Raw genomic sequence first — 13360 nt, forward strand, 5'->3', positions numbered from 1 at the left:
TGACTGGGCAGAAGTTCCAGCAAAAGAGATTGGAAGCCCCTTGGAAAGAAATATTCTGTCTTGGGGAAAAAAATTTCTCTCCAAGGGAGTGTGTCTTGTACACCTGCCTAGAATGACATTATAGATTATAGATTTCAAATTCCTTTAGTTTTATATATGCCAACTGTTAATTAAAATTCACATTTGTTCCCTACCTTGAATATACTGTGCCCAGTCTCCTATGGGCTCATGATTAACTTTAAAATTTAGTCAAGTTTATTTAAAAACAATGAAAAATGTATTTTTTATTTCAGTGATATATCTAGAGAAAAATTAATATTGTTTTGCAAGTCATATAACAGTATAACTGCAAAATATAAGATAAATAATTTCCATATATTGACATGGAACACACTATATTCAAGACTAGTCTGTTGGTTGGGGGTCCAAGGTGCAGGGGTCAGTCTAATTGTAGCACTTCCTGGTAATAATACTGTCCCTGGTAATGATAGTGTCCCTGATATCCTAGAAGCAAACATCACTAAACAATGGAGTGTATGTTTTGTAGAAAGCAGTTCAGAGACAATTACTGATGACAGTCTTCAAGAACATTCAGGGACCAGTTGCTTTGATAAATGGGAGTGGCCAAGAAACAAATACTTGTGTTGTGAAACAAGTATTTTTTTCTTTACAATTGATTTTTAAATTGCTGCATTCAATTTTATAATTTCCAATCTTCTGTAAGCTTACCTTTAGGAAAAAAAATTTCTTAGAGTGGTTTTAGATTTACAACAAAATTGAGAGAAACATACAGATACTTCCATATATAACCCCTGCCCCAACACATGCATACCCCACCCCCAATTATCAGTTTTACTCACCAAAATGATGCTTTTGTTTTTTTTAAACCAAAGATGAATTGAAATGACACATCACCAAAGTCTATAGTTCATCTTAGGGTTCACTCTTAGTGTTGTACATTCTATGGGTTTGGAGAAATGTATAACATACATCAATTACTATAATGTCAGACATTAGAGTGTTTTGCCCTAAAAATCCTCTGTGCTGCACCTGTTCATCTCTGCTCATCACCTCCACCAAACCCTTGCAAACACTGATCTTTTTATTGTCTCCATATTTTTGCCTTTTCCAGAAAGCTATACAGTTGGAATATGTAGGCCTTTTCAGATTGACTTATTTCACTTACTAATATGCATTTAGGTTTCCTGCTTGGTTTTTCATGGCTTGATAGCTCATTTCTTTTTAGTTCTGAATGATATTCATTGTCTGGATGCACCACATTTTATCTGTATACCTACTGAAGGATATCTTGATTGCTTCCAAGTTTTGGCAATTAGGAATAAAGTTGCTATAGACATCTGTGGGCAGGTTTTTGTGTGGACATAAGTTTTCACCTCCTTTTGGTAAACAAGTGTCAAAGAGCATGATTGCTAGAATGCATGGAGTTCGTGAGTTGTGTAAGGAATCACTAAACTGTCTTCCAAAATAGCTATACTATTTGCATTCTTACCCATTCTCATTCCCAGCAATGAATGAAAGTTCCTATTGTTGCACATACTTGCCAGCATTTGATGTTGTCAGTGTTCCAGATTTGGTCATTATAATAAGTGTTTAATGGTATCTTATCTTTGTCTTAATTTGCATTTTCCTGATGTCATATGATATGATCTTTTCATATGCTCATTTTTCTTCCCTAGATTTTCTTCGGTGAGGCATCTGTTAAGTTCTTTGGCCCATTTTAAAATCAGTTTTCTGTTTTAGTATTGTTGAGTTTTAAGAGTTCTTTGTGTAATTTGGATAACAGTCCTTTATCAAAAGTGTCTTTTGCAAATATTTTCTACCAGTATGTGTCTTGTCTTCTTATTCTCTTGACATTATCTCTCAGAGAGAAAAGGTTTTGTTTGTTTTGTTTTGTTTTTCATGACATCCAATGTATCAATTATTTCTTTCATAGATTTTGTCTTTAGTGTGCTTTATCTAAAAAAATCATTGCTATAGCCAAGGTCATCTAGGTTTCCTCCTGTTATCTTGTTATCTTCTGGGGGTTTTATAGTTTTGTTTTCATTTATGTCTATCTCCATTTTGAGTTAATTTTTGTGAAGAGTGTAAGGTCTCTGTCTAGATTCTTTTTTAGGGGAGATGTAGATATTCAGTTATGCCAGCACTATTTGTTGAAAAGACTGACTATCTTTGCTCCATTGTATTGCTTTTGCTCCTTTGATCATATTTACGGAGTTCTATTTCTGGGTTCTCTACTCTGTTTTATTAACAGTCTATTCTTTTGCCAGCACAACACTTTCTTGATTATAATAGCAATATAGTAAATTTTGAAGTCAAATAGCATCAGTTCTCCAACTTTGTTCTTCTCCTTAATATACGTCATCCTCATCATCTCAGGCTTTATACTCGGAATCCCCCAAATGGAGGGGGTGGGGGTTTCCTACTCCTCCCTAGAATGGGTGGGTGTAGGAGAAAGGTTTGTATTTAAGGAAAATTAAATTTAATAACAAGTTTCTCTTAAACAAAACAAAACAAAACAAAAAGAGCATCTGCATTTTGCCTCTCCATATGAACCTTAGCATTGATTGTTTGATATCCTTAAATTAACTTGCTGGGGTTTTGATTGGGATTGCATGGCTTACCTCACTTTTATGCTTAAAAAAACAATCAATAAAGGCAATATTATACAGTTGACTCTTGTACAGCATGGGTTTGAACTGTGCAGGTCCACTTATATGAAGACGTTTTCAACAATAAATACTACGATACTACATGATCTGAGGTTGGTTCAGTAGGATGCAGAACTGTAAATATGGAGCATAACTACAAGTTATGCTCGGATTTTCTACTGCTCAGGGAGTCAGCACCCCTAAACCCCACATTGTTCAAGGGCCAACTGTACTAGAAGACTTTCAGAAAGAATAGTTGAATCTTACTGCTGAGTTGAGAAGAAATGAAAGAACTGCTCTGTGACAATAAACTCTCTTCTTCATAGAATATCATCTAAAATTAGAAAAATACGGCTACATTCCACAACTATTTGGTGAATGTCAACTGAAAACCTTCAAAACATTGAGACTGTTGAGGATCAGTATAGTATTATTCCATTGTGTTCATATCATGTATTTTTGAATTATGCCAAAATAGGTAATTCCTCTGAACTACCTGGTTGTTTTGGTTTCATGCAAACTTACCTTGCTAAAGGGACTCCCTGTATATGCTCTCTTGTGATTAAGTTGGATTGTTCTTTACTAGTACTAAAGGCATATTAAATTCTAAAAACAGATTTTACCCATCAAGTTAAGAGAAATGATATCATGCATTTAAAATAGGGGAGTAGACATGCAATTTTTTGTTCAAACTTGACACATATATTTTAACTGTAATTTCTTGCTCATAAATGATACCCTCTAATGGAGGCAATTTACTTCATCAAGGCAATAGTGTAACTACTAATGTGTTTAAACTCTAATGATCAAATATACCAAAGAGAAAAAGTACCTACGAAGGTTGCAAACAAGCCTTCTTATAGACTAAGTAAAAATGACTTGCTATTAATATTATTCTTATTTTGTTTTGGACCTGTTGAATTGAGCAAAATAACATGAATGAGGTTCTAGCTGAGATTATTTATTCAAGCAAAAACAGAACTAGAAAGGGCGGTGACACATACATCATTGCCACTGTTAGAAACAGCTTTGAAAATTCAGTCTCAGTTGAGTATATTAAACTCTATGAATGACTGGGCAGGCAAAATTATAGTCCACTCAGATAATTATAGTTCACAGTCATATCTAATGGGATCTGCATAAATCAGTGTATTGTTTGCCACAAAGTATATTTATACTTGTCAAATTATTGTAATTGGACATTTATAAAGGACCATTTCAATTCATAAACATGACTTTTTAAATGAATATTTATAAAGTACTTGTTTAAGAAAATAAATTTACTCCAGTAATTTTGAACTGTGATTTTACAGCATCTAATATAAAACCATCTCTTACTAAGGAAACCTCTGCTAAGTACCTGTTGATGACAAAGCTTAAAATTAGATAGAGAAAGATAGGAACCTTTAAGCAGCTCACAGGGTGAAATATTTCATAACATCTATGTAACACAAAAGACGTTAGCATAAATTTAAATTCTAAACTGTGGGACTAATTTTTGTGGAAGGAATAGAGTCAGGATGATACACATTGGTACACAGATGCATACTCCATACTTGTGCTACTTACATAAAGCCTGACAGAGAATGCTACCTATATTGTAGAACCTCCCCCCAAATTTGACTAATAATTTGTTATAAAAACTATCAGGAATTCTGAATTTAAATAAAGCTTTTAGACTACCACATATTCTTCTTTGGAAACCTCATATTTTGAACATGAATTCTTTTTCATCTTATTCAGTATTACTTTATTAGTCAAATTAATATTACAAAACAGATGCTTTTCAAAGAGTCTTTGACTGTTATGGGCATTACTTGTTTTGGAATGTAAGTAGTCAATATAAAGACCCAATTGCTTATTCTTTGATTAGCTGTCTTTGCTCTGTGTCTATTTCTGTTCATCTGATGATTATTCTGTACACCGTGGACAACATTAGTGGAAAATGCATTCTCATTTACTGCCGGGACAGGAACCACAAAACTCTTCCTAGCTTCTGCATCTGTTGAGTTGGGCTAGACCACCAGAAGCTAAGACGTCTCCCATAAAAATAAACCCATGACAGAGAAGGTTTTGTGACCTATTTATTCCTGCTTTCTTCCCAGCATGGGGTCAGCTTTATTCCCCTTTGGTCTTCCAAGGCTAACTATCTCCTCTAGGTTACTCAGGACTGCACTTACCTAGCAGCTGGTTGAGAAGGAACAAGGGCATCCAAGGGCAAGTCATGTGAGTCAGAAGAACATATACCCCTTTTAGTTCTGGGTATAACCCATTTATTCTTATTGACAAAACTTACTCTTCTACTCAACTCTACCTGAGTAGAGTGGTCCAGTTGTGTTGTTGAGAAATACATTTTCTCCTACATGTACAGCAAAGCTGACCTCTTCAGGAGGAAAGACAGTTTTGACTTCCCTCTAGAGACTGGAAAGTCATCCTAACACCCTACTTGAATTAGGAATTCCTTGTTCTTCCCTGATAGGAGCATATGCTTTCACAGTTGTAATTACTACCTACTCTGTCTTAGAACATCTTTCCCATTTTTCTTCAACTGCTTAATTTTTTCTTATCCTTCAAGAGTCAATTAAACCAATAATGGTCTTTAAGTCTTTTTCTCTTACAGTTTGCATCAGATACTCTTCTCTGAAAGGTTGCATGTTAGTAATGAAACTTTTTATAATATTTTAAAAAGACTACATTCCCAACTTAACTGTGGGATCCTGTGTCCAGAAGCCTGGGTCATTAAACACTATATTCTCAGTGCCTACATCTAATCAACACATCTTTAGTATATGAAGGGATTATGATAACTCTTACAAAAACCTTGATTCCTAAGAAAAATATTTCACCTATTCTAAAACTTGAATATAGTTCCGATGTTGCATCAGCCAATTAAGACAAATTGTCTAAATCTTCAGATGATGAAAGAGAAGCAATTGATTCAGAAAAGGATACATGGGCAGAGGACTAGAAGGGAAAGTTAGATCATGTTATCTATCAGGACAAAAATCTCTCAGTGCCTTCCTGTATTTCAATCTGTAGTTACATGTACACTTCCCTATTCTCTATCCTGTATTGTAAGGGATAGAAGGCCAAGTACTATTTTTATCACTCTCTTTCTTCAAGGATTCTCAATGTGATAAACATTCTGCCAACCCGATTTATTCATATTAGATTTTGAGATAGAAAAAAAAATTTAAAATACATTGCTTTCTTTCAAAGTGGCAGCACACAAATACATGGGCTTCACAGAGATGGCATTTTGCAGCAACTTCTAGATCTTTCCCCTTTGAGTGCCCTGGAACCCTATTAAAATAAAACATTCAGGATGTGAAAGAAGTTGGTTTTTGCAGAAGCATTGCAAGCATTGAGGGAAATAATAATCCATATCCTGGAGGTTTATTTTTATCAGGATGAATCTCTGGCCTCTCCATACTGAAAAGAATCTCCTATAATTATCCTGCTACCAGGTGACTGTCTGGTTTCCCTGGGACATAAAGCCCTATTAATGAGTCAGTGTTGACCTTTGCTGTTGTCTGGTTAGACACTCAGCAGCAGTGGTGGTGGCAGCAGGTGAGCCTTGCTGAGGGAAAGTTCACATTTAAAGCCCGTGTTAAAGTTCCACCTGGACTGTCATGGCCACACTGCATATGAGCCAACTGAGCACACCCCAGGGTGGCAAAGAAATTACCAGTGAATTCAGGCACTGTCAGCTCCGAAAACTCATCTCAGATGTTTCCATTTTGGGTCTGTTTCTCACCACCTTTGGTGAAACACTGTATCATCTAGTATCTAGCAAAATGTCCAACACAGTATTGTTTAACAATGGGAAAAAGAGGCATAGATATGAATCTTGGGAGATTCTCTCCTTAGAGAGAACTTTAATACCTCTTAGAGAACTATAAGCACTCACTACAGATGGGATCTACAAAGCCTGACTGAAGATTTAAACCCACCAGCTAAATGCTAGCTGAGAGAAAAGAAACAAGGAATGATTAGTTGAAGGAGAAAGTAAAATATACAAACTACAACCCTGTGACCCATTGGAGAAAAGAGAACTTTAAAAAACTATATATATTTATATTTTCTTACTTACGTTGTTATGTATATCTTTGTCTATTTAAGTCAACTTCTCTTCACTTATTAATTTACATAATGTTGTTGTGGTTCATATAAATTAGTTTTTAGGAACTAAATATATCAAAAAGAAGTTGCAGCTGAATTTAAGGAAATCCATCACTCAGGGTTGGATTTGGTGATTGATGATACTTTTGGTCTCTATTTTGGGGGAAAAGATTGGGACATCTTTGTATGAAGAAAAGCTCCATTATATTAGAAACAATCAATTGTTTTTAGCATTGCTGTAGGTTGAAATTTTAAATCTTGGCCAAAGTGGCATATACTCTGCTGCCTGTTATCTCTTTTGGCACCCAGCATTTGTTCCCAAGTTCTCCTCTGGTCTTCTTTCAATCACAAGAGATAAAAAGCCTGGTAACTAGATTTTTTTTTTAGACTCCTTTATATCCAGGCTTCAGTGTATGATTTATGTTTGGCACTAGGAGTCTATGTTTTGATTTGAATCTTTAGTGCATCTCATTATCTAGCATACAATGTATTTTACTTACATATTTTCAGTCTCCCACTCAAGAATGGCAGTTCAAGCTCAACATAAAGAAAATTTTGTCAATATCTTTCACTACTACACCTTCAGTACCTAAAACAGTTTCTGTCACATATTAGGGGCTCAATAATATTTGCTGATTAAATGATTAATAAGTGAATGAATATTAAAGCTAAGAGGAAATATAAGAGAGAAACAATGATTTTATGTGGGATTGCACATTGAACTATTTTAAATAGAACAAGGATCATCTCAATCTTTTGGTTACTAACGCATATTGAGACATGAACTTGGCTAGTTTTTCAGCTCATAATTTTACAAGAATATTCAAATTGTATCAGAATCTATAGCATTCAAAAAAATACAAAAAAAGAGAAGAAAAACTGAGATCTTAAGTGAATGTGAAAATAAATTTTTTAAAATTTGCGAAAAAAAGAACAAGGAAATGAAACACATGATTAGAAAAATGGCCAGTGGTTGCATCACTGAATAAGAAGTCATTGATTGCACAGGTTAAACTGAATATAACTAATATCTGTACTAAAGAAAAACGATAGTGCAATTCATTGCCTGCAATTTTCTTATCCTAAATATTAGATGTTATTTTACTTTTGCCCTTCTACCTACATCAGAGATGATCCCCTATTACTGGTGTTTATGTCTGATTCTCCAAAGGAATTATCAATTCCCAGAGGCAAAGTCTATATATTGGTTATCTTTGTATTTCTCAGGAAACAGTATAGCCCTTCCTACAGAAGAGGAAAAATACATTTTATTGAACCAAAATGAAAGGAAATATTTGATGTGGCTGAATAGCTAACTAGAAATCCTTTACATTTACAGAATTCAATTTCATACCTGCTAATAGCACATTGACAAAGGCCTTATAAAAGTAGCGCGAACAATTAAAAGTGCAAACTTTCAAAACAGCATCATGATTAATGGGTTAATAAGTGATTCTTCCTTATGAAGGACATTTGATACTATTTGGTATTCCCATTCAACTGAACACATCCTTGCAAAATAAGCATCAGAATCATCTCTTTCAAATTATTTAAATAATTCTTAAATCAAAGCATTTTATATTTGAAAATTCTAATATCAAACTCAATATATATCATTTCAATAAAAATTAACCCCAAAACTGTTGTCCAGACTTCACATAATATTCTTTATTTAGACTTGAGAGAGGAAAAGAGTACACACCCGTCTATAGCTTATTATTCAACTTTTGACCTCATTTCTTATTTTATTTAATTATATATTTTATGTTTATTATGAATCTCTTTTAATATAGATGAGTCTCTTCTCTGCTGTAGTGGCTCATTGAACTGATAGTTTTGACATTTATTTCTCAAAAAGCATGCATAAAGTGTCATCATAAAATCTAATTTACAACTGTCCTACATTTGAATACAACTGTTTCCATACACTCGACTTAGTTATACCACTTGTTAAATAAATGAGCATGTCATATGTGAGATTTTGTTGATGAAATGTATTCCATGAGAGGCTCAATTGTCGAAGTGTTATCTTCATCAACTTGAGATTTCAAAAGCAAATATCAACAACCTCTTTCATTTTACTTTTTCTGAAGAACAATTTTTGAATACTCATTGTTAGATAGTGAGGATTATACTCTTCATTTCAGAAAAACAGCATTACTAAAACTGTGCATTTGCAGTATCAGACTCAAGGCTCTTACTTGTTATTGAAATACAGCTCTAAATACTATCTATCTATCTATCTATCTATCTATCTATCTATCTATCTATTAAATGCATGCAATCTATATTTATAATGCTAAAATGCCAGGGATTACTGTATCATTATGAACTTATTAAGTGGCACAAATTTCACTTAAAATATTTCTATCACTTGCTAAATATGTTACCAAAAATTTTGAAATGACTGTTGGGTGGTTCAGTAAACTGTGTTCTAATTACCTACACTATATTAGAAACACCACCAAAGTTCTGGTCATTCTGGAGAGACTGAGAAAAAGAGGAAAGAATGCTTGCTTAGGAGCAGAACAGGCTTCTAGTATTGGATCTATTTATAATTTAAAATTGTGAAGCCTTTATTTACTCATCTGCAAAATGTAGAGTATAACATTTATCACTACGCTCTGGGTTATGGTAAGCAGAGATGCTTTCCATATTGTGAGGTGTACAAAATGTGTAAAGTAGCATTGCTATGTCATATTTATCTCTGGAGGAGAGCAGGTCAAGTATTGAAGCCCTGCAATGGAACTCCATGCAGCCAAAGGGTAGAGCAAGGCTTTGGGCAGTTGAAGAAGAGAGCCTGCAATTGGGATTCAGAGGAATGGGAAAGATGTGTACTTAGAGTGGACCTCCAGACAAATTTTCTCCTTCTCTTTCTTATGCGCACATGCTTCTGACCTGTACGTACCTAACTTCCCACCCTCCGTTCAGATGTCTCAAACCAGAAATCTCTGGACATTTCACAGCATTTCTCTTTATCTTACTACCACGTTGAATCATTTACCAAGTCCTATCAATTTTATCTCTGGGCAGTTGATTTTTATTATTTAATACAAAAATACTTGTAAAGCCTGTATTATTTTAACATTTTATATTATTATTTACCATGATGTTAACCTAATTTAATCATGTATATGTGTGCAGCATATTGTTTTAATCCATTGATCTGAGTTCTCCCCCAAACTCCCCGGCTCAAATATTAGTCTTGCTGTGAAAATAAAATACACAAATCATTTCATTTCATAATGCAATGTTGTCAGGTATATATTTATATATATAAAAGACAAAGTAATTTAAAACTTAAATAGAAGCAGCACTTTATAAAAGTACCTTTTTACTTAGAATATTTGTTCACTGTCAAGAGGCTGGCATAGATGAATTAATATATTTTTGCATATTTAATTTCTGTGATCCTATGAGGTCTGACAGTTATTAAAAAAGTAATTAAGAGGCATTACACAATAATGTTTAACTTACACTTACATATGATGTTTAGCTTAAAATGTAATTGCATCATGGTTATCATAAAGACATTTAGAGTCCAATTTCAGGAAATAGTATGTATGTGAACTTAAAATACGGCAATTTTTAAGACAGCTTTTTTAACATAAAAACCTGAATATATTTATAATTAGTGCTGTGGTGAAACCCTGTTAGTATTTTTTTTCCTAAATCAAATGTATTAATTAGTCTAAATTTACAATAAAAACCTCCTAAATTTTGAATTTTTAAGCCCTTAGTAACTTTTTAGAGAATTGTAATCAGAGCCTTATGATGTGTCTATTGAAGCTAATGGAACATTAGTGTAACATACTCTGTTCATTTAGCTTGTTTTCATGATACAAGCATCTACCTATATTTTGAGCTCTTGATGCTAGGAATTCAAAAGACTATAAAAATATTTGCAATATAATCATCTGTTTTAAAAGTTATGGGCCATTTAAACTTCCAGTGTCATTTTTGAATTTGTTGTTTTTTCAATTATTGTGATGCATTCAGTATCAATCAATTGTAGTAGCGGATTTTAATAATTTAGTTTACATCATGTGCTATACTGAAGGAGAATCACAAGAGAAGTGCCCATGCTATTTCCTAAAGCTCCTCCTCTGTATTCCTCAATTCTGTCACTGAAACTTAAAATTAGAGAGTATCTTTCATATGCCTCATTTGATTTTATTTCTGGAATATGTCTTGTATCTGTTTTGAACTTCCCCTTCTCTTTAATTTGGATCTCATCACTTCTCAATTCTACTCTTGTCTGAGCTTCAAAGCTTCTTTTCTTCAATCCATCCTTCCTCTGCCACTTTCTTATTACAGCTTTAATACTTTTATGTCAGTCTTTTGCTCAAAATCTCTTTTAAGCTTTCCTCCAAGCCTTACTGGAAAATAAGTAAATAAATAAAGCTCATAGTCTAACCCCTATGCTCCCTGCCCCTAAACACACACATACACACACAGAGTCTGAACCCAGTGGACATTTATCGCCTTACCTCTGTGTACCCCTGTGTCCCTTCCTCTAGGAACAGTAGCATATTAGCCAATTACACAGATATTTAAATTTCACCAAGGTTGTTTTACTACCAGAGTCCTAGTACTGAGATGGCTTTCTTCCTCATTCTCACCTTCCATCTGGCTCAGCCTGTTCAGTTTCTAGGTAAAATTAATGGACTTGTTGATTGTCTCCACAGAAGCTTTCCTTTCTTCCTCTGTTAGGAGTTAACTTTATCTGGTTCTTTCTTGCATAGTACTTAGCCTCCTCTACCTGAATTAGTATTTACAGTCCAGCATTATTTTCTCCACTATATAAGAGTGTTTGTCAGCAGAAAAGATCTCATATACATTTTCATCTTTCTCCTTAGTGCTCAGAAGAAGAGTTTTCATGGAGTTTAACATCAATAAATATTTTTTGAAAAAAATGAAAGAAAGGAGGGAGGAAGGAAATATGATTCCCTGATTTTCCTTTGCTCAGTATTTCCTTTCTGAATTAACAGACATACTTTAAAGTTCTGATAGTTAATACACAAGTCCATTACATATACATCTATATTTCAATAATGAATTTATAAGGAACCACATAGTCTGTCCGCACTCACTCTTTGCTCTCTGGAAGTTTGGTATTTATGGGCAAGGCTTGCTTAGTGACCCCATCTACTTATGTGTCAAGGGTTGAATCATAAGCAGATAACCAATATCCATAGCCCTCTCATCTAAACTAAGCTTACAAATGTCCTTCAACTTGTCCTGCACAGCATTCAATCCAAAATCCACTTTTATCTGAAGAATCAATGAAAATATTCCTTATTTCCTCATTCATAGTTTCATTTAATCTTCTTTTTTTTTTTTTTAATGAAGGTCCTGGGGATTGAACCAGGACCTCAAGCACGCTAACCACGCATTCTGCCACTGAGCTATACCCCCACTGCCACTGCTTAACCTTGATTCAAACATTCTTCCACTTAGAATTTCTTTGTTCATTACAGAGAGACTCTGGGAATCATTCTCTCACATGTTGCTTTCAGGTAGTTCCTGAGTTATTTTCCTAAATATACAATTTTGCTACTTAATAAGAATTAAAATAGGCCTTTTTCTGCTTCTATGTTTACTGCAATGTATATTAAAGTGAGTGAAAATAAGGTAGCAACTTAATAAATGCTTCTTCTCCAAAATTCAAGTAACCTCTGCAATTTATGCAAGAGATCTAAATTTATTGCTTGACTCACTTAAGATTTGACTTTTTTATTTTTGGCTATCATTATAGAACCAATTAATTTTTTAAAATCACTTTATTAAAAATGATTATCTTAAGAAATACAACAGTTGTTTCTTTCCTTTCCTTTCCTTTTGTTAAGAAGTCCGCACTTAACCTGAAAAGAGCTAGTAGTGACCCCAGTCACTAAGAATTCCAAGCAATAATTGCATGAGTTCGGTAGTTATTGGCGTGAACAGCTTATCGTACTCACATTCACTGCGCATGTTGTTGTTGGTGGTGGTGGTGGTGGTGGTGGTGTTTTAGTACTGCCAGGATGATTACATGTACTAGTAGAATTCTAATATAGTTTTTTTAATTAAAAAAATAGTTTTGCCAGATGATAGCAGCAAACAGAACTCTATCTGCCAGAGGAAAAAAAAATCACAGAATCTAAAATAACCACATCATTTCTGGCAAAGAATAGTTATATCAAGAATCAGGTGTGACAGACTAAAACTGCTAAAGGACAGTGTCATCCTGGCTTGCCAGGTTTGGAGTCCCTGATAAGCCAAACCTGCTGTGTGATGTTGGCAAAGCACTTTTCAATATAGTGACCGTCTCATTATCTGTCTTCTAAAATGCAAACAACAGTTCATGCCTTGTTAGATTGCTGATAGGGTTACATAAAGTAGTGTATGTGAAAACCCATAGGACAATGCTAGCATTTTACAACAATAACTACAGTGTAATGAGTGCTTTCTGTATACCATTTGCTCTTCTGAGAATTTGGTATGAATTTTCACAGTGATTTGCAAACTTCATTTTCATTATTTTGCTACATTAAGGACGCACCTGTTTTTTGCTCATTCTCTTTATAATG

The sequence above is a fragment of the Vicugna pacos genome, chromosome 2 (assembly GCF_048564905.1).
Source record: "Vicugna pacos chromosome 2, VicPac4, whole genome shotgun sequence".
In the NCBI taxonomy this organism is placed as follows: domain Eukaryota; kingdom Metazoa; phylum Chordata; class Mammalia; order Artiodactyla; family Camelidae; genus Vicugna; species Vicugna pacos.